The 22,632-nt window shown below is 36.6% G+C and overlaps 1 protein-coding gene across 1 annotated transcript in view; it reads right to left on the reverse strand.

Annotated features, from left to right (window-relative positions):
* The window catches only part of LOC138693473 (thrombospondin type-1 domain-containing protein 4-like), a 603,922-nt gene that overhangs the window by 88,134 nt on the left and 493,156 nt on the right, over positions 1 to 22,632 (reverse strand). The gene's annotated exons all lie outside the window — the stretch shown is intronic.

Consider the following 22,632-nt stretch of genomic DNA (forward strand, 5'->3'; position numbering starts at 1 on the left):
TCAATACTGCATGCAAATGATTAAGAAAGAAAATGATAGGTGCATCATTTGGTAGTTTCTGTTTCCACCTTTGCGAAACAACGTTTAATTCAAATTGTGAACTTGGTACGTTCGTTTCTATACTCATTCCATTCCGAAACAATTTATCGTGCCTATATAAAAAACCAAATTCTTATTATACGTATTATACTTTTTGCAAGATAGTGTGTTTTCTCGTCGGTACAGCAAACGGGCGCCACGAGTGAAAGTTGATTTTACTGTATTCAGAGTTGCCAACCTAGGTAAGTAGCCTATGTTGGAATATTACAAATAACTGCTCTAGAGTTGTAATGAAAACCTCTGCCTTCTATGTATGTATATTACAATCCTACAATGCATGTAAAATTATACGCAAAACGCAGTATTAGTTAATATACATTATACGAAATAAATCACTACATTTGAAAATTTACTGAACTTTATTTAAACAATTCAAACTTCACTTAACAAAAAGAAATGCACATTATTCCAATTGAACACGAAATATTACAAGTAGGCTACTATGCAAATCAGACTTTCAGATAGTAGCTCCCTGTAAAACAGGTTTGAATAATTTCAAGGAAAAATTGTTCCGGGGCCGGGTATCAATCCCAGGACCCTTCGCTTAACGCACGAATGCTCTACCGACTGAGCTACCCCAGGAACTATACACGACACACAATTTGTGTGCACTCAAATTTGGGTTCTGGCGTCTTGTCAGCCCATTGGACTTGTGTGGATATAAAGGAAAAATTGTGACGGTGTCGTATATAGTTCCTGGCGTAGCTCAGTCGGTAGAGCATTCGTGCGCTAAGCGAAAGATCCCGGAATCAATATCCGGCTCCGGAACAATTTCTCATTGAAATTATTACAATTACGGCAATCATTTTTATTCCTTCATATTAAGACAGATGAAATGAGGGGGAAGTTGGGATGATAGAAGGAAAGGGGAGCCACCGATGTAGCTCAGCCGGCTAAGGTGCTTGTCTACCGATTCGGAGTTGCGCTCGGGCGTGAGTTCGATTCCCGTTTGGGCTGATTACCTCTTTGGGGTTTTCCCGAGGTTTTCCCAAACTGTATGGCGAATGTTAGGTAATCTATGGCGAATCATCGGCTTCATTTCTCCAAATACCATCTCGTTATAACCAATCCCATTGAAGCTAAATAACCGAGTAGTTAATACAACGCTGTTAAATAACCAATTAAAAAAATAAGGAAAAGGGAGTACCCGAGAAAACCCCTCTGCAACGTCTGCTATCTCCACCATAAAGCCCATCACGGCATCACAACCTGACCGGGGATCGAACCCGGAAAGCCTAGGTGAAAGATCAGGGCACTTATCTTAAGCCAACCTTCAGACTGTTTGGATAACCCCATGTCGAATATTCCGCTTCATCTCGCCAAATAGGCTACTATCTCACTACCACCAAACTTCCATCGACGACAAATGACCTACAGTTAATACAGCGTTGTTAAATAACCGACTGAAAACTGGTAGATATCAAACCCTGACTTTTTTAATACAATACTGTCAGCAGACTGAGCTACATCTAAATCCATTTATGATTGACGTTCACTTGCCTAGGGCAATGTATGAAAATGGTCCAGCTGTTTGTTTGGAGATAAATTTGAAGTAGAGTATGGTATGAGTTCAGAACTCTGATTGCTTTTTCGTTTCCCTTCTGCAATTTCTTCGCAACTGAAAGCATTCACGCGTCATTTGCTCATCTGCTCCCTTTTATATAGCAAAAGGACGTTCAAACTCCTTTAATTCGGAGAAGAAACTTTTCTCCAGACAAGACTTGCTCGATGATCAATGCCAGTTCGGCAAACTTAGTAATGTCTCCAAAGCCACAGCTGAAATTACACAGAGCTTTTATGACTTCACTCAGTCCCAAGTTTTCGTTTAGCAGATTCTATGGGCTAACTTGTATTTCAATTGAAATTTCGAAAATGTATTTACGTAATCAAAACTTCAACTGTGATGTATAATACCTGTCCCATGTCCACTCTTGGGATTCACTTCAGTCTACATATAATAATAATATTTAATCTTCAACTTGGTGAGGTTGCCAAAGACAAAGAATGTTAAACAGTAACATTTAAGGTGGCATTAAAAATGTCTTACAAGAAATTTGTTAACAATAAACTGAAATTTGCAGTAGATAATGTTTCACATAATGAAAATTTGCAGTAAAATAAAAAAATACAGAAAAAAAGAGAATACAATGAGAAAATTCAATTGTAATTTGAATTAAAATACAAGTTTCGCCGTAAAATCTGCAGAGAACCCTTCAAAGCCATCGTAGAAATTTCCTTAATTGTTGTTGTTGAGACTCCAAATTTATGACAGAATGACACGAATTGTTTTGTTATGGTCCCTCTAGCGCCCACCATTAATCCGATGACTTCTATATCCCTGAGTTTATATGATGTTTTGTAATAAGGGATAGTTGGTTCATAAATTGTCCTTTTCTCTAGATTAACCTCCTCGGGTTGATTCTGATGCGTCCCGAATCTGATGGTCTGATCCAGAATATAAACTTGTCTCTCTCCAGGTTCAAATGTTATAATATCAATACGCCGATGACTTCCGCTATCCGCTATTCCATGGACTTCTTCATAAGTAGTGTAGCCATTGGACTTAAGGCATGTTGCGATTACAGACCTGATCTTGTGATTGTATACAGTATTATTTTGATGGTTACCTTATTTGTTAGTGTATTAGACGCTCCTTTGTATAAGACGCATACCGTACCACAAATAAAATCAAATTTCGTGGGGGGGCGGGGGGGAAACTAGACTTTCGAAGGGAACAAAGAGAATGCGCTTGGTTGTACCTTCGTTGTATAAGACAAGTCCTAATTTTAAGTCTTGTTTTGAGGGGAAATGAGTGCGTCTTAAATACCGACAAATGAATCATATAAATTAAAAATCCCCTATATTTACCGTAATAAATTAAACGATTTTAAAAGTAACTGATGGTGGATAGAGGGTATTTCGAACCTTACAGTGATTTTTAACTAGTCTTTTGCATGAAGTTTAGTGACTTTTGGAACTCAAAGCTTGTCAATCAATAGAAACTATAGGAATGTACTCGTTCACATGATAATTTATCAAATATGACGTAAGCATTTCCATGGGAACGGCAATGAAATTTCAGTTCCACAAAATCTTTAACTTTTTCTATTATTATCAGCGCATTTCGAGCTGACGGATCAAGGTCAAGCAATGGACTGGATTTTTCACGCGTGCTTACCCCATTCCTGGACCATTCTCCTTAACTAAAGTCAGTTGGAAGAGCCGAGATTACCAGTGCTTCAGTTTACAGTTTTCAGTTCAGTGACTTGTGCGTGGTTTGTACGTTTATACGTGACTTTGATCTGTCAGTTCAAAATGCGCCGAGTTTTTTTATAGTGCAGATCGCATATAGACGTTAAAGCTGGCGCCAGCGTTTTTGGCTTGTGTCGTAGATATATAGTGCCCGTTTGTGAGCATGTTGCTAGTGCAGCTGAGAATGGTACCACTTCCTATACAAGTCACATCAGCCATTTGCCAAACACAGTTGCCAGACTGACGTGCAGCAAATGTAAAACACTCGCACTTAACGTTCCCATTACTTATTTCACATGCCAAAAACGGTGACGCGGACTGTACAGGTCAACATTTTGAAGAAAGAAATTCTGTTAGAATCAGATTTTTTCTTCCTCAGTAACACAGAACATAACTTAGATAACAGACAAAGATTCATGCTATAATTAGGATTCGAACCACTTCTATATCACGTCGAGCTGCTTCCTTACCAGAAATCGAATTAAGGCTGATTCACAATAAACCAGGAACGGAAACGACAACGAGAACAAGAACGGAAATATTGTTAAAATGTATTTAAATATGAGCATTCACAATTAACGAGAAGCTTGCCGGAGCTCGGAAACGAGAACGTGAAAATTAATTATGAATGCTCACATTTAAATACATTTATTTTAACAATATTTCCGTTCTCGTTCTCGTTGTCGTTTCCGTTCCCGACTTATTGTGAACCAGCCTTTACAGTGTACTGTATATGTAGCCGAGAACGCTATTACCTGGGCCACAGTCGAGGACTTTAAAGAAATGAAATACAAAACAGGATCGTTAGCCGTGTAATGAGGTGATAACCGTGACCCTGGAGAGAAAGAATGAGTGAATCAGTTGAACCTTGAATCTGCAAGACCTCTTGGCCTCTGCCACACGATTCCCGTATCCTTGTTGTATTGATTTAAATTGCACGTTAACAACTGGGTTATCCACATTGTCGTAAAGCAGGGGCGTTGTTTTAGAGATGGATTTACTTACTCCATTACCCCCTTCTATCGATCTCCCCTCCCAGCAAGTCAACGAAATTTAACATTCACGTCCTTCGCTGTATCCTAGACACTAGGAGACAGGCTATAATCTTCCTGTCCAACCCGACAGTCACTTGTTTATTCTAGTTCTCCGCTGTCTTGGAATGAGATAATCCGTTGCCTTGACTACGCGTCTCAACAAGTTTTGTTTTTGGTTGGTCAGAGAGAGAGAAGTTGGTGCAGGTTTTGGACCTAAACGTTTCACCGATTACCTCCCCTTTTCTCTCCTCCCATAAGATCTAATGTGATCTTAATGCACCCTGCTAGGTCTAACAACCCCCGCTGAGGCATGTCGTGCGAAAGGGCAATCAATTCGTGAGCAGGGGTCACAGATACCCGCATGACCGTGTGGAATGGACCCAAATGATTAATTCGTGGTTCTGAGAATGCTTCACAGTTCGTCTGAGGCATTCATAGAGGGGACTTCGAGTCACACCGTGGCCGATGATTTCTCACTAAAAGGAATCATGATTCGATTACAGACAAATCCGTGACAGAGGGTAGAATAATGCATTTTACACTTGTTTTCCCCCTATTATTAAACTATTAAGCCTATATAAGTCCCTGAATGGTCGACGCAGACTGTCCGGTTTCGAGTTTCGATCAGACTATCGATTATTCACTAAAATTACATAATTTCATTTCTAGCGGACAAAGTTAGGTTTTAATATGAAACATTTATGCTTGAGGATGAAATGCATAAAATGTTACGGAAGTTTCAGCATCTGCCGTCACTCACTTGGCAATAGCAATGAGTTACGTCACACTATTCTGATGTCACTTGCTTAGCAACGGATCAGACTCTTGCATTGGTTATGATGTGATTGCTAGAAAGCTAGAATTATTTCTCTTGCATTAATTTTATTACTCTATAGGCTACTACTTATTTCTCTTGTTATAAGCATACTAACGGCTCTCCAACACAAATAAATAAATAAATAAATAAATAAATAAATAAATAAATAAATAAATAAATAAATAAATAAATAAATAAATAAATAAATGAATGAATGAATAAATAAATAAATAATATTTCCGATATTAATACAGGAATAAAGGGTTAGGGGTCCGGACTCATCATCTGGGGATGGAGAAAGAGTATGACTACAAAATATGGTACATAACCAAAAACATTATCTTAGGTTATAAATCTGATCACATATACAGGATGGGAGGGGTATACGTGCAAACATTTTTAAATATAATCGGAGATAGTACATTGAACCACATTACGCAAAAAATTCCTCAATTTTCGAAGTTATTTTTTCAGACATAAAAAACCATGTTTTTAGATTAGTTAATACTTTCAGGCGATTTGTGTTCTTTCCGAACGCCTCACTACGCGGAGATCTAAGCTTATGGGGGTTGTATACTGTCCAGGCTTACCATGAAGGCCTTTGTGGTCTAATCAAATAATTTATCGTGTATCTAAACACAATCACCATTTTACATTAGCACATGTGATTACATTCGTGATTTATTTTGTACTGTAATAAGTTCGAATTTCACCCTTATTGTTTATGCTGGAGAATAATAATAATAATAATAATAATAATAATAATAATAATAATAATAATAATAATAATAATAATAATATCGAAAGACGTGGGTATAGTCTAGACTGACAGGCGTTTCATAGTACTACCATTCATAAAACAAGGGAAAAAGTAAATAGAGCGTTATTCCACTTGCATTTTTCTTAAATTAATATTAAAATATTTGCATGTATACCTCTCCCACCCTGGATACCAAATTGGCCATTCCCATTTTATGAAACGGTAACATAAAATGTGAACAACCACCAGAGCCTCTACGGTCGAGAAGGCATTTTTAGCAACGACCGCTAGATGGAAGTACAGTTGCTCCATGCAATTGCGTAAGATTTATAAAGTGACTTCTTTTGCAGTTAGAATTTATAAAACAGTTATATTATCGGCTGTTCTTTATGGTTGTGAAACTTGGAGTCTCACTTTGAGAGAGGAACAGAAATTAAAGGTGTTTGAGAATAAGATTCTTAGGAAAATATTTGGGGCTAAAAGGGATGAAGTTACAGGAGAATGGAGAAAGTTATACAATGCAGAACTGCACGCATTGTTTTCTTCACCTGACATAATTAGGAACATTAAATCCAGACGTTTAAGATGGGCAGGGCATGTAGCACGTATGGACGAGTCCAGAAACGCATATAGAGTGTTAGTTGGGAGACCGAAGGAAAAAAGACCTTTGGGGAGACCGAGATATAGATGGGATAATATTAAAATGGATTTGAGGGAGGTGGATATAATGATAGAGATTGGATTAATCTTGCACAGGATAGGGACCGATAGCGGGCTTATGTGAGGGCAGCAATGAACCTTCGGGTTCCTTAAGAGCCATTTGTAAGTAAGATGGCAGCATAGTGAAACTGATAAAAGTGTTGCCTTGAAAGTTAATTAGGCTGATCAAGTGAACTATCTATTATATGTGACCAGGGTTTATAGTCATTTCTCTCTAGTTTTTGTATGACTAACGTATAACCTAATTGGAGACATAGCCTATTTAATATTTCTTGACTAGATTCTATTAAATATCATTCCGATAATGACTTCTAAACAAGAGAGGCAAGGGTACCCTCGAGATTTATGTTGGCAAAACTTGTTTTGGGATGGGATTTTTGCAACTACCTTCATATCCCACTTGTATTCTCATTTTCATAACAGCTCCGTTATCTGCATATGATCACCACATGAACTTGAATTGTCTCTGCAGTTACCTTTCCAAGCCGCGGCTGGCTTTGTAGACCGTGTGACCAAGTGTTTTGGCACGTCTACAGAGAGCTTGTAGCTGAACTTTTGTCGGTGTGTTAACGACTGTCGCAGGCAGGTGGCGCCGTCAACGTCCACCGCAAACACAACTTGATATTTCCTAAAAGCGCTGAGAAAGGTCAAGTCTATGCAGTAAATTAATCTGGAGCGATCAGCAAACCACAGACTACGCCAGGTTTCCAACATGGAGGAACCTAACTTCCTGCGGCATTTAACGTGGCTGAAATTCAATTCCAGAAATTGAGTTGTTATGGAGACAACACTGCCTACTACTACACTACTACATTTAGGCCAAGTTGTACAGGGACATCATTTTATTTTTACTTCAATCTTTATTTTACCTGAGTTTTTGAATGTACTTCACTCCCACACCTTCTACTAGTAAACTTCCAATCGTTCTCCACACAGAACCAAGCGTATACAGTCAAAGTCGCCTTACGGTCATAGTAAACACAAACAGTACTGAGTTAGTGAGTATAGTACGTTCCAGAAATATGTTCGCGTTTTCCAGTGACGAAAGAGCTTTCAATATTGAATCATATTCTCGGACAGGTACTTTCGTCCGTTTGCCTATGTCGCAACCGGTTTCCCCCACCCGCTCCTGCTCGCCCCTCTGTAAAGACTAGTGGCCGGGCTGTCTTAGCTCTTTTCTGAAAACATTAATTTCTGTTAGGAATTGGACGTCTACGTAATATTACACAACTGTTTAAAATAACTTAAAATAAAAGAGCCTCCTTAATTAACTGTCACGTGATTACCCTCCTTTCTACGACCCTGCGACAAAACCACTTGGACGGGCAGTAGGTAGCATGAGTAATTTTATTTTTTCGGATCGGGCAGAAGTGAAGATTGAATTTACAGTACGTAAGATACTCTTTTATAAAGGAGATACAGAATTATTTCAACATGAGTTACTAGTACGAAGAACAAAACTGGTAATTGGAATTAGGCGCAATAGTCTATAATGCGATAATATGCACAAAAGAACTGAAGTCTGTATCGAAATGAACGGCCACCATTTTCAAAATTGTGTCCAAATATTCACATTGTTATTTTTCAATTTAATTTCATTCTCTGTATTATATCCTAATGTGCTCTAGACAGTATAATGTACACTGCATAATGAATACGTCCGAATGAATAGCTCAGTTCGTAAGTAAAACATTTCTTGTTAATACAATACTGTATTTTGATTAAACACAAAACTAATGAAAATTATCAAACTCAAAATCGCGATATTTCCTACTTTACGTAAATGAATGAACTACTTGTCTTCCCTCCGATACCTAGTAAAGTAATTTGTTTGTATTTTACGCCAGTATCATCGAACACCAGTCGTGGAAAGGGGTAGCAAATTGTGTTTCCGGTTCTCAACCGTTAATCCAAAGGTATAGCCAGATTAATATTAGAAATGTTAGTAAAAATAAAATGATGTCCCTGTATAAAAGTCACTAATTATTACGGTTATTTTGTCAACCGCTGTGAAGTAACGGTAAGCATGTCTGACCGTGAAACGGGCGGGCCCGGGTTCAAATCCTGGTTGGAACAAGTTTTCTACCTTTACTGATAATAGATGTATCAACCAGAACCTCAATCAAAGGATTACGGATACAAGTTGACGCTTGAACTCTTTCTGCGTACAAGCCTGAGGAGTTGAAACCATCTGTTTGAGAACAAACCTGCTCTGATCACAAACTCGCTTTGTCAGATTTAAAGCTAGCCCAGCACAGAAAAAGTCAGAATAATGTCACGTCCTGCGATCCCTATATCAGCGGCCTCACCCTTGTCGTATGCATCCGACCTCACATAAAGACTTTACGATCGTCGCTCGCATCCAGAGCTGCTGCCTCTAAAATATTCTATTTGTATTCCCCTTTCACAATGTTTGAAAGATTTGTAGCTAAAATATTTATTCACACGTGCTGCGGTATCGTGCACAACACATACACGATTCAGCGGAAACGTTAACAAAACAGGCAAAAATCCTTTGTAAAAGCTCTTGCGTTACGGTTTGACCCTTTTGTTATTTCTAAATATTTTGAATTTTTATTATTTTAGAATAAATTAAAATTTAACATCACCGAACGAGATCTTACAGTGTTAATGCACTGAAGTCGTATTCGAACCAGGTTCGACCAGCGATGCCGATCGATCAATCTGGTCTAGGTTTTACGTGGTTTTCCTGTATTGAATATAGGCCTAACTAATTTTAAATCAGATTGGACTTCAATTACCATGGAATAATACACACAGTATAACAGTAACACACTTCCCTAGAGATTGTATGACCTTGTCGTGATGGGAGAGCTTGGGTAACCCAAGGAATGGAATGACATTTCGGGAGAAGGGCTCTACGGCCCAGCACTGCGACTTTTACAATCATTTTGATCTAACTCTCAAATTAGGCGCATTCCCAAACTCACACCGGTTGACTACATTATGGTTTGCTGCGTACCCATGTTTCGAGCAGGCAACCCCCTTCATCCCTAGGCCAGCTCACTGCGTGCTTCGCCAGCCGGCATATGACGAAATGGAGAAATGTTGATGGAATGATGTAGATGCCTAATATAGGGTAACGGGAGAACCCCGAGAAAACCCCAACTGCGATCTTGTCCGCTACAAGTGTCCGAATTCATGTTTAAATGTTGAAACTATTCTCAACTTTTATATTCAAAAGCATAACAGTTAAATTTTGTAAACCGATGTAAGATTTTCTGTTTGGAGTCAGATTGAACTCCCTGCGGTTTGTGGATTGGTCAAAACACTTTTCAATATTTTTTTCTAAACAGAGTGTTTCCGGGATAGTGTTACAAACTTTCAGGGATAATGGGGAAGGGCACATGTATCAATTTGAGATAAGGAACCATGGTCCGGAAATGACTGAGTCGAAAGTTATAAACAAAAATAGTTGTGTGGAAATGGAATTGTAATTTGGCACCACGTGCCCTCCTTCCCTTAACCTTTGGAACAGTCGTGGAAAGATGGTATGGGCCGGATGTCTCCTACGTGGGTACTTGCCGGATATAATCTGTGAGCTTGTCGACTGTTCCCATTGGCTCATTCGTATTCGAAAATCATGTCTGCATATTCCGCTCTCGTGTACTCCTCCATTTCACTAGGACTGATCGACTGACTGGACACTGCAGTCTACAGACGTGCATATCAGGACCGACCATGTCCGTTACACATTACGCCATCTGTATTGCTTTAGTGTAGTTTCCTGTCCCCACTCCTCAGACAGCGCACTGAATGGAATACTGTAAGTAGACGACGTAAACAACATCAGATGAATACAGTATGTATAAGATGTACAGATAAATACAAATAAATAAGGTGTACAGAGGAATAAAATTATTTCATTTCCACACAACTATTTTTGCTTGTAACTTTCGACTCAGTCATTTGCGGACCATGTTCCTTATCTCAAATTGATACATGTGACCTTCCCCATCATCCTGGAAGTTTGTAACACTAGCCCGGAAACACCCTGAATATGTCTAAATTGATGTTAAGAAATGATTGGAAATAGTCCTAATTTTCAAGAAACATTGTTATTTATATAATTTAATGTTCATTTCTAACAATTGACATTAATGACTGGAATTCTACAAGTTGTACATAATTTTAATTTTGTAAGCCGTATCTTGATATTTGCACGAAATATTAACGCAAATCTTCATATTTCCACGAACTATTCACAGAAATAATTATAAAATAAGCAGCGAAATAGAGGTATACCACAAAATCACAACCCTATTAATAATTATTGTTACACAACATAACCTTTTATAGTGTTTGTAATTCAGGATCCTTGTAGCCATTCATGTAATATGAACCGATATCTTTGAAAAATATGTCTAATGAAAAATACTATAAATTTGCAATGAATAATTTCTATTATTAAGTACATTATTAAACAACTTCAGACATCAAGTTAGCTAAGATAATAGAATTACTTGGACCTCAATAATATCAATTTCAGGACTCATCAATATACGTAAATATACACAAATTTTGAAAACACACGCAATGTCTGTAGGCCTATATGGGATTTTGGGCTCTCACATAGTGCCCCTACCGGGCATTTTTTTGCTCTAATATATGAAAAATTCGTTACAATATGGATCCTGAAAATCCTAGTAATGGTTATGGTGGTGAAAACATTAAGTTTTACTTTTGATTCTATATCCGCCATTTTATGTTTTGTTAAAGTTGTAGCATTATACAAAATGCCGTGAAGATTATCAATGGTGTCATGCCTTTATCACGTTTCATTACATTTAGCAATACATTCAGAAGTTATAAGCAGATTGTTTTATACTTCGCACCAGCTCAATCATTTGTGCTAGTGAAGAAATTGATTTAACTCCTCACACGAGTAGTACGTCGGCATGCAATTTGAGTTTCTATTGTTAGAAAATTCATTCATCAGAACGGAGAAGGCAGGAAGACAGTTGACGTCAGACTAGTTTGAGTTTGTATTCATAGATGGCGCTCACAAGCGAGATTGGCTTCTAATGCAAAACAAAAGAACGTATCGCCCCTTTCTAAGGATACAAGCTACACCTCTTGGATCGTTAGACTGCTAGCGTGTATTGGAAACAATGAAGATTTGTGAGTCTATTCAAATTCATCCATTCAAAAACACCTAACTGGTTATAGGAACAATAACAGTTGATATATTTTCACTATACATTCAACAAGACTTCACTTTACTTCGACAAAGGCCTTGGAATCGGAAGACCTATACTCGATTCCAGAGTGTGTTACTCCCTTATACAGAGTGGAAGGGGACTAAATAGGATTCTCTTGAGAGATGAATCAGGAAAGAAACTTCAATAAAACAGTTTAATATCATTGTGGTTTTTGTAAACGGATTTTGAGAAAAGTAAAGTTTTTAGTTCAATTTTGGAATGTTTACTCCAAGAAGAGGGAAACGTTGGAGAGGTGATGTTGCGGGATTTTGTAGACCAATATCAACAAATGTAAGTATTATCATTGATTTGTTGTCAACACTAACAGTTTGGCCGTAATTTAACTGAAGATCGGTAACGAAGTATGTGACAAGAAGATGTGGCAACCGTGCATTCAGAGACGATATAAGAAAGTCTGAAGCAAAACTAGAGCGGGAAGGAGGAAATGCACAGCCATGAATGTCCGTCTGTAACTCGTTAGGTTACTGAACGCTCCGTGAAGTTAGAACAGGACATAATTTTGCGATTCAACCGCTACTGTTACGTGAACACGTATAGAAATGTTGCCATCCGTTCGCTTTTATTTCTTTGAATATCTCAAAACAGTTTACAAACGACCAAATGACATTAGATTTTAATGTTTTACTCCCATCCCTAATTCATCTCCGAAAAGGATATTTATAGATTCTGTATCACAGAGGAGAAAATTATTCAGAGAAAAATCTAAAAGACATGAGTTTTTTATCGTCCGTGAAAGAAGTCTCGAGACTGACTGGAATAATATGTAAGCGCAAAGGCTATTTCCTGTTTGTCTCACTTTCGTGTTCTTCGTTGAAATGGATTAAAAAATTTTTATCCCCAAAAAAGTAAGATTCAGATTTATTGTATTCATAAATGTGAATACCGCGAAGATGAACATACTTTTTTTGTTATTATGTTCTAAGGTTATCGAAACAATTGAGTTCGCTATTTTGTGAATTATATTACAGTTTATAGTTTATTTTTCTATTATTTAATAAATTTACTATATAGGCCTACACTAAACTTAGCAAATACACTGCAAGCAAAATCAATTCTTTATAATCCCAAAAAGTAAGATATCTTATTTATTTTAATTTATAAATTGTACGATTTCTAAAGAATACCATGATTTATACAGTCATTTCGTAGCACTAGTTTCTCCTGTAGAAATTAGGCCACGCAGGACAAAAGCAGTCGCAACAACTAACCGTTATTCCTTAAAAAATGAGGATATACTAGCTATGTAGTTGGTCTTCCGGAGGGAGTAAAGAATTTAGACTAACTAATGAAAATTAATAGAGGAAGTGTTAGTCTATGAAATAAGGGTACAAATATGAACTAGTGTGATATACGATCTGAGGCGAGTTGTATTCTAGCGGAAGCCTTCCAAATTACTACGCACTGATGCTCTCTTTCACGGCAATATGTTAGTTTGCAGTTACAAGCTGAACTGTTGAAACGTTTATCATTATTGCTTTTTCGAGGAAAGTGAAGATTTTGGCGACAAGTTCTTTTCTTGAATTTGTTATTCCTCATTGTTAGAAATTTTAATGAGATATATTCTTCAAAAGAAATAATCTACGTTTATAGCAATGTATGTTTAATTGATTTCAATTTTAAATTATATGTTTTGAGGTTATGATTTACAACATCACAATTTTGAAATAGTGTTCTAGTATTAATAGTATTCCATCTTTATTAGCTGGTTTTCTGTTTCGTTACTAGTGTTTGCATCTGTAGGAGGAGGAAAAACTTCACCTTCCAACAAACTTAGGAAATAGTGAAACGAAAAGCAATGCAAGAAGCCATAAAAGAAGTTCGGGAAAAGACGTGAGAGACCATTCATGCGGACTCAGTATTACGGTTGAGCAAACACGTAATGAAGATGCTGAATGCTTGTTCTGTGCTTTTCTTAGTAGAGGCCATTTTGACTTTGCAATTTTGTTAATCTCGTAACTTGTTAATAGTATTCCATATTATACCTCCATTTTAGAAAAAATATGTTAGATTTTGAGGAAATTGTTTCTTTAAAACATTTTATAACACCTTACGAACTTCGAAATCCGATGTACCCTGTGAATTCAACATTCAACAATAAACAGGACGATACTTTACGTTCAGTATTCAAAACATGTAGCTTCCAAAAAAACAAACAAAAAATGGTATTCCATGTTTGTGACACTTCCTCTACAAATATCTATATTTAATAATTATTTATTCTCAGAAAATCATTTTCACTTCATTACGAAATGCATCGTTTCATTTTAAGTTTATTTTAAGCAATAAAAGTCGCAAAGAAAGTAGATCGTCACTGCGCGTTTTGTGATTTCAAATAAAGAACTATTAATTTTTAACACTTATGTGCAGTGTTCCCGGGTAAATTGGATTACACATACAGGATATGAACAAAATCCTCCCACCAGTTTAGGAGAAATCGCTGTACAGCACAAAGATACATGACCCAAACCACATTTCTGGTGTCAACGATGCTGAAAGCTATAGATTATTTTCGCCAAAATCTCGAAAGCAATTTCTTGCAGCGTCACAATACAGCATTTTCTTTTATAGTTCGAATAATGACAGAGTAGAAAATAGAACGGATCCTCCTTCAAAGCACTCGTTCACGTAGCAGAGCGTTTTAAGTCGCAGAATCGGGCAATGCATTGGTCGTTTCTCAACAGAATCATTTTCCAGAGTCATGAAAACGCGAAACCAGGGCTTACCGATTTCCGTCCTTATGGGTCGCCATTCAATCTTGACCTCGAATACTTGGTTCTCTCCGGATTTCCATGACTACGTACGTAAACATTATTCAGAAATATGCATAATTTTGAATGTTAAATGATCCTAATCTCTTTTCAGTTAAACAGTGATTATTGTTGTTTCAAAAATACTATTTTAATGCTGCATAGGAACAGCGTATAGGTAACTAAGTATGGACACTTCGCGTCGGTACCTTTGATGTAGCAGGACTGGTTTCAATGACCTTCAAGCCAGCTAGAGCGTGAGATTCTGCTTTCTCCCTAGAGTTGGCGCTGACATCACACCAGCTAGCAGTCGACACAGCGGAAATATAACACATATAATTAATTCATCTAGGTACATTATGTACTCAAATAAAATAAATTGGATCTATAAAATAATAAATCCGTCATTAGCTGTAATGTCTAGACTCTAGAGTTCCTTTATAATGAGAGTTGAGGAGTTGACCCCAACAACAATTAAAATATGTAATGCTTTGATAGCACTGAAAATGGAAAAAACAAAACTCTTATGAGAAGTAAAACCATATACCTATATTATATTAGGCCTATATACAAGTATTAAACGAATTTGATACATAATTTTATAATGTATATTATTTTATAACATAATTTATTATATCTGAAATATAAAAATTATTATTACAACTAGTTTGTCACTGAGAAATAAGGAAAAGCTGTTAACTTTAATTTATTTGAAGCAAAGCGTTACTGGATTATGCAATAAGGTAGGCGATGTTTGAATCCTGTGTCTCAACTCTATACTCAATTATTATCTTAGCGTATGCTCGATTACACTAACCTCTAGCGCTTGAAAGTGGAACTAAACGCCGGTGCACAGAGAAACAAAATACAGGAAAATTCGCTCAGTGTCCCTTCTTTATAATCCCTATTCGCTGATAGGAATACATTGAGAATGAAGTTTTATTTTCGTACATTAATTTTAAATTATATTTAAATTTGCAGTTTAAATCTTTTTGGAGAGCAGTGTATTACACGTTAAAATATATTGTTTAGCCCTTGATCGGGGTTTAACGACGGACTTCGGAATTAATGACAAGCATGGTATCTACTGTACTGACTACGAAATATCAAATGCATGTCTTTCAATGCCTCAGAGGTCGGCTTTTCGCCATGATAATCACCTGACGGGGGGAGTCTAACTCTTCCTTTTCAACGGGAATTGAGTGTATGTTCTTTGTATTTTGTTGCCCTAATCAGTGGCCTTGTGGTTATTTTAATTCAACCACTGGCGAAGTAGACGGGACAGAAGGAATTCCTTGTGCACCAGACCATTCATTGATCTATTATGCATACTGGATCCCTTGGGAAAGGGGCAAGAGATGAGATAAGGGAAGCCTATGAGTGGATTTACAGCCCGAAGATACCACAGAGAGATGTCCACAGGGGAACCTTTCACATCCGTTCGAAACTTCCCCTTGAAAGTCTGCACACGGTTAAATATTGTGAAGGAAAAATGACCCACAATAACCTGGCTGGAAATACAAACAGCGTAAATATCTCGTTCACAGTTCTTGACTAATACTAATTTTAGGTGTGACTAATGATATCACATCTTAAGTTACAATTGAAGTAGACTGATATATTATTATACAATAATAATAACAGTAATTATTATTATTATTATTTACCGGTTCCATATTTTTAACTTCGTCTTTGTGTTCATCCGTTGACGTAGTTGCAGAGCTTCGCAACTTCGCACATTTTCTAGGCTGCTGCCTCCTTCCACTTGTTCTTTTTAAGTGTGACATTTATGACAAAGCAACCGATGCGACATCTTTAGCATAATAATGAAGTTGCTCGTAGTTTGCGGTAGCTCTTAGAAGTCGTTCATCAGCAGTTTGCAACAGTGTTGTGATACTCCACAAAATAGATGCTAACCTTGGTGAAGTTCTTAACCTTGTGCAGCATTTCTCTATTTCATTCCTATGGGACGAAATGGAAGAAGTACTTTATTTTCGCCTGTTAGATTTATAATGTAATTTACATCTAGTTGGACACAATTTATGACTGATATGAATTAGAGGGGAACAAACTACAGTAGCTATTTATGAACTGTTAACCTATAGATCTTATTTCTGTCCTTTTATACAAAGTATAAATAGAAATATTGCTACACTGTTAATAGAAATATTTGAGGTTTTTCTCGGAAATGCACGTTTATTTTAACATTCTTATTTACCGAAAAAGTGGTTTTGTACATTTGTTTTTATTTCAGTGTTATCAGGCCGAAGTTCATATTTATTATGTGGAAATGATGCACATGAAATACCTGGGTACGGGTGGTTTTTAAAGTAATCTCTATAAAGTCATAGTAGGCCTAATGCGTACGTAGTGAACTTCAGTTATCTTGTTTACTGTTTAAAAATAATTGTGTTAAATGATCCTTCTTACGTAAGTTGGCCACTGGGTACGGTAGGATTTTCATAGGCCGTGGAATGAGAACGTGACAATTGACAAATTTCATGTTCTTACTTACTTACTGGCTTTTAAAGAACCCGGAGGTTCATTGCCGCCCTCACATAAGCCCGCCATTGGCCCCTAACCTGAGCAAGATTAATTCAGTCTCTATCATCATATCCCACCTCTATCAAATACATTTTAATATCCTCCCATCTACGTCTCGGCCTCCCTAAAGGTCTTTTTCGCTCCGGCCTCCCAACTAACACTCTATATGCATTTCTGGATTTATCCATGTTCCTAATTATGTCAGGTGAAGAATACAATGCATGCAGTTCTGTGTTGTGTAACTTTCTCCGTTCTCATGTAACTTCATCCCTCTTAGCCCCAAATATTTTCCTAAGCACCTTATTCTCAAACACCCTTAACCTATGTTTCTCTCTCAAAGTGAGAGTCCAAGTTTGACAACCATAAAGAACAACCGGTAATATAACTGTTTTATAAATTCTAACTTTCAGATTTTTTGACAGCAGACTGCATGATAAAAGCTTCTCAACCGAATAATAACAGGCATTTCCCATATTTATTCTGTGTTTAATTTCCTCCTGAGCATCATTTATATTTGTTACTGTTGCTCCCAGGTATTTTAATTTTTCTTCAAAGGATAACTCTCCAATTTTTATATTTCCATTTCGTACAATATTCTCGTCACGAGACATAATCATATACTTTGTCTTTTCGGGATTTACTTCCAAACCTATCTCTTTACTTGCTTCAAGTAAAATTTCCGTGTTTTCCTTAATCGTTTGTGGATTTTCTCCTAACATATTCAAGTCATCCGCATATACAAGCAGCTGATGTAACCCGTTCAATTCCAAACCCTTCATTTTCTTACGAATTCATTTTCATTGCTATGTAATATTGTGAACGATGACACATTTATCGCTTTTCTTCAATTCACTTTAATTGATTTTCTTCTAAAAATATGGCAGTTTGAAGTTAAAACTTGAGTTCCTCTCTTTTCCTCAATCTGTTCGGGAATGCAGTAAAAATTATGCAAGTGGAGGAACCAATTCATCGCGGAGCTGCGTCGGTGCAGAAATACATATCCATAGACCACAACCGCTTCTAATTTACGGCCTTGCGCGCACACACACATACACACAATGTAGGCATTGTAACGAGCCGTCGTTAACGGCAACAAGACGTCGCGAAACAATGGACTGTCGCTCCGTCACACAAGCGAAGTGCGAGTCAAGATTCCACAAAGGGTTGAAGATGAATGGGCGGAGTGGGGAGTATTTAAGGACACAGGAGCCAGTGGCAACCCCTGTCACGAGGAACGAACGTCCAAGCCAACTCTGCTTTAGGGTTGTTTTCATGAAACAGCTAGAATTTAACAAGCGAACTGGGCTGGTAACTAGTATAACGAAGACTAAACATTTGGTTACATAGACCAGCGTTTCTCAAACTTTTTTGAAGTGGGGACCACTTTTTTAAGTCAGAACAGTTCCGCGGACCATATTACTCTTGTTCCCTTCGAAAGCAAATTTATCATTTTTGTAGCATATTTTAATACCAGTATGCTTATATTTTAAAGTAGAATTAATTAATTATAATTATATTTTTTGTAGCCAATCACAAGTAACTTATAACAAATTCTGTTCATTGTTGATTCATCGCTTGCCTGTTAACAGTTAGTTGTTTGAAATCCTTCTTATGTTGTACACGCAGTAGTTCATGTCTCTGTGAAATAGTGCCCATTATAAATAATGGAAAACTGGCTTCGATCCGGATCCTTGAAAAGAATGGAACATGAAGATACCCTTCATTTAGGCAGTGCTAATAGATCAGAAACTCTCTGTGAAGAAATATATTAATTATAGTGCCATTAAAGAAATATCTAATCCTAGTGATAGCTATTCAAAGAAAAAATACTTTCGTAAATATGACAAGAGTTATTTGGAACTTGAATTTACTTCGTGTGGCAATGAGAGTGAACAAAAACCTCGGTGCTTTAAACGAATGTACGAGTATGAAACCCGCGAAATTGAAACGACACTTAGAGACGAAACACAAGTGTAAAAAGTAAACCTGTCGGATTTTAAAATAGGCGGAGTCTAAAATTTCTTATATCGACATCTGGAAAAAGAAATAAAAGTATTAATGCAGAAACATGCCCGATTTTCAACAAGTAAAGATGCAATTTGGCACATTCTATTTTATTGATGTACGACGTACTGCATGTGCCCATTTCAATGTGCATACTGGGTGTCGTCAAAACTATTAAGAAAGTCATCAATACATGAAAAGGTTCCTCTGTTACTTTGGTAACAAGAAAGGAAGAAAGAAAGAAGGAAAGAAAGAAAGAAAGAAAAAATAAAATACGAAGAAAAATAAAGCATTAAAGAGAAGGTAGAGAAAAACAGTATTCAGATTCTTATTGAAACCATTTTCATTTCTTCCTTTTTGTATATCTTTGTTACTTTGTTCTTTATTATATTCTTTATTGCTCACTCTCATTTTCTTTAATGGTTTTCTTCGTTTGACTATAATTTCTTAAATTACACATTTCCTTGCTGCTTCTCTTCTTAATTTCACATTTCCTTTGTATCTTTTGCTCCATATAATTATTTTCTTCATTATACATCTTTTCCCCTTATATTTTCTAAACATTTTCCTATTATTGTTCTCATTATTTCTTTCTATCTTTTCTTTCGTTTTATTTTTTCTATACTTCATTTACTTTTAATTATTCTATTCTTATTTCCTTTCTTCAATTCTTCCCTTTCTCGATTTTTTATTTCTTTTACTATCTTTTCTTCCTATCTTCATTTTATTAATCCTTTTCTTGTATAATACTTCCTATTGCAATCCTTTCTTACTGCCTCTGCTTCGTTTCATTTATTTTGAAGTGTAACGTCTATATTCCACTAACAATTATACAAAAACTGAACGGATTCTATGGGACGGAAATTACGCATACTTCATATCCGACAAATTCAACGAGTACATTCCAAAACATACGAGCGTGAAGAGTCCGCATGTATACATAATCTATTGGAAGAATTAATTTCATTATAGACCATGGGGAGGGGAACAGCAATACGAATATAAAAAAGAAATGTTATACAATTGTGTTTTGACATGAAAGCATGTAGAATACATCCGTAACTATAGAAAGTCAATAAAAACTTGGCAGTATTCATATAGTATAACTTTATCTACGGGATATTCCCAAGTACTTATACTATTACAGTATATCAGTTAACTGTTATAACTGTTGAAAAGTAACAGTTGCACCAAACTAAAAGTGGTAATAGATTATGAGGAGAGGTTTGAAAAATCTAATTAAGTTTTTTTTTCTAACATTCACTGTTTTAGAGGAAATTGTTATGTTTCTTTGAAGCATTTGGCAACATCACGGTTGCTGAAGCAACTCTAGCAAGTTCGGTCACTCATCTCTTACATTTTCCTTCCTCTCTGCTGTACTTAGTCGGAGACACTCGACAGTTCGCTACGTTGCAAGATTTATTTTAACGATTTTCGCAATTATTATTAAATTTAAATTCATGGCTAATTTAAAAAAAGGACTCGAGACACTAACTATTCAGGTTATTTTTACCTATATGCTTGGATAGCAATCAGCCATTTCTCTCGGGCTATTGCCGCAATAGAGAGCTGCAAACATTGGGCAAAGCAAAGACTATTTTTTTCCTGCTTAACGGTGCTTCATCGAAGGGAAAGTGTAATAAAAGTTTTGTTATATTTAACATGTAGAATCACCTCTTAAAGTTTGGTGCATCGGTCCCCCTTCACTCTATATATATTGTTAAGTTTTATTTATACACGCTTTAACATCTGTGGTCATATCGCGTGTTTAGGATCTGTGGGTATACCAGTAGGCCGTTTTTGCTATTGTTGAGTTCCTGTTTATATTGTGTGTTGTTGTAGATCAGGCCTGCAGAACTCGCAAAGTAGGGGAACTATGACGTCAGCCTCACTCCACTTCTGTTGGGGATGATCGACTTCCGCCCCGAGAATGAATGTTGATGCAGCCGAGCGTAACTAGAACGCCGTGACCGCACAGGTAGAAAAGGTGAGTGGGGTAAAAGAGGGGAGGAAAGCAGTCGCTCTCAAGAGCTACAGTTCTGCAGGCCTATTGTAGATGGCTGTATGTTTATGTAACTGATTATAGATTTTGATTCATGTTTATTATATTGGGTGTTTGAGGCGGTGGTGAATCATGGTATGTAATTTTCTAATTCGGCATTTGCCTTTGTTACCGAGGGAAACAATGAAAAACGCCAATCAGATTGACGACCATGGGGGTTGAACTCGGGACGTTCAGAATGAGAGTCTCAAATGTTACCGTCTGAGCCAAGTGGCTCGGTAACTGTTATCTTACTTAAATTGTCAATGACTCAAAAAATTCTTTACTTCTCCTCTTGATAGTACATTATGTTCTAAATTATTATTATTATTATTATTATTATTATTATTATTATTATTATAATTATTATTATTATTGGAAGATTGACTTATTCATGACTTATTTAACCCCGTTCATTAGACACACGTAACTCTTACGGCAAATTGTATTTATTTATCCTAATTACATTACTCTAATCCAGTCTTCCTATGGTGACTAATATTTGCGGGCGAGAACTATTTTATGCCCGCTGCGCGCGCGCGAAGCTGTTTTACCTGTAAACACTACTAAAGGATGTACAGATCTTAGAACACAGCGCATCATGACGGAACGGAAGGACTTAAAGCTTTCAAGGAAGAGTGGAAGATTTTTATTTTTATTTAGTTGATTATTTAACGACGCTGTATCAACTACGAGGTTATTTAGCGTCGATGAGATTGGTGATAGCGAGATGGTATTTTGGCGAGATGAGGCCGAGGATTCACCATAGATTACCTGGCATTCACCTTGCGGTTGGGGAAAACCTCGGAAAAAACCCAACCAGGTAATCAGCCCAAGCAGGGATCGAACCCGCGCCCAAGCGCAACTAAGAGTGGAAGATACAATATTTATGCTTCGAACATGGTGATGAAGTCCAGTGTTTGTTGTGTAAAAAAAAAAAAAAATTGCAAAAAAAAAAATTGCAAAAAAAAAAAATTGCAAAAAAAAAAAAAAACCAACAACATAAAACGGCATTATGAGACGCAACATGAAAAAATATAGGCATTATTCAGGAGAAGAGAGAAATAAGTTCATTTCGGAATTGACATCGAAGGTAAATTAATTTACATTTGGGTCAGCAGATAGTATCTAGATTCCTTTTATTTCTTTATTTTAAATGTATTAGTGATGTTTTATTTGTTGCTTGTTTCTGAATATTTACTTTTATTAGATTACGTGTTTCTTTAATTTAGAAATAATATTTTATCTTTGATTGCACTTTAACTTATACTATTACTAAACTCAAAATGTTAATTCACTTTTATTCCAATAACTATTTTCAGGATTTTTAGCAAATATGAACTAAACATTTTGAAAACTTTGATGCAAGGA

Source organism: Periplaneta americana, chromosome 17, assembly GCF_040183065.1.
Source record: "Periplaneta americana isolate PAMFEO1 chromosome 17, P.americana_PAMFEO1_priV1, whole genome shotgun sequence".
In the NCBI taxonomy this organism is placed as follows: Eukaryota; Metazoa; Arthropoda; class Insecta; order Blattodea; family Blattidae; genus Periplaneta; species Periplaneta americana.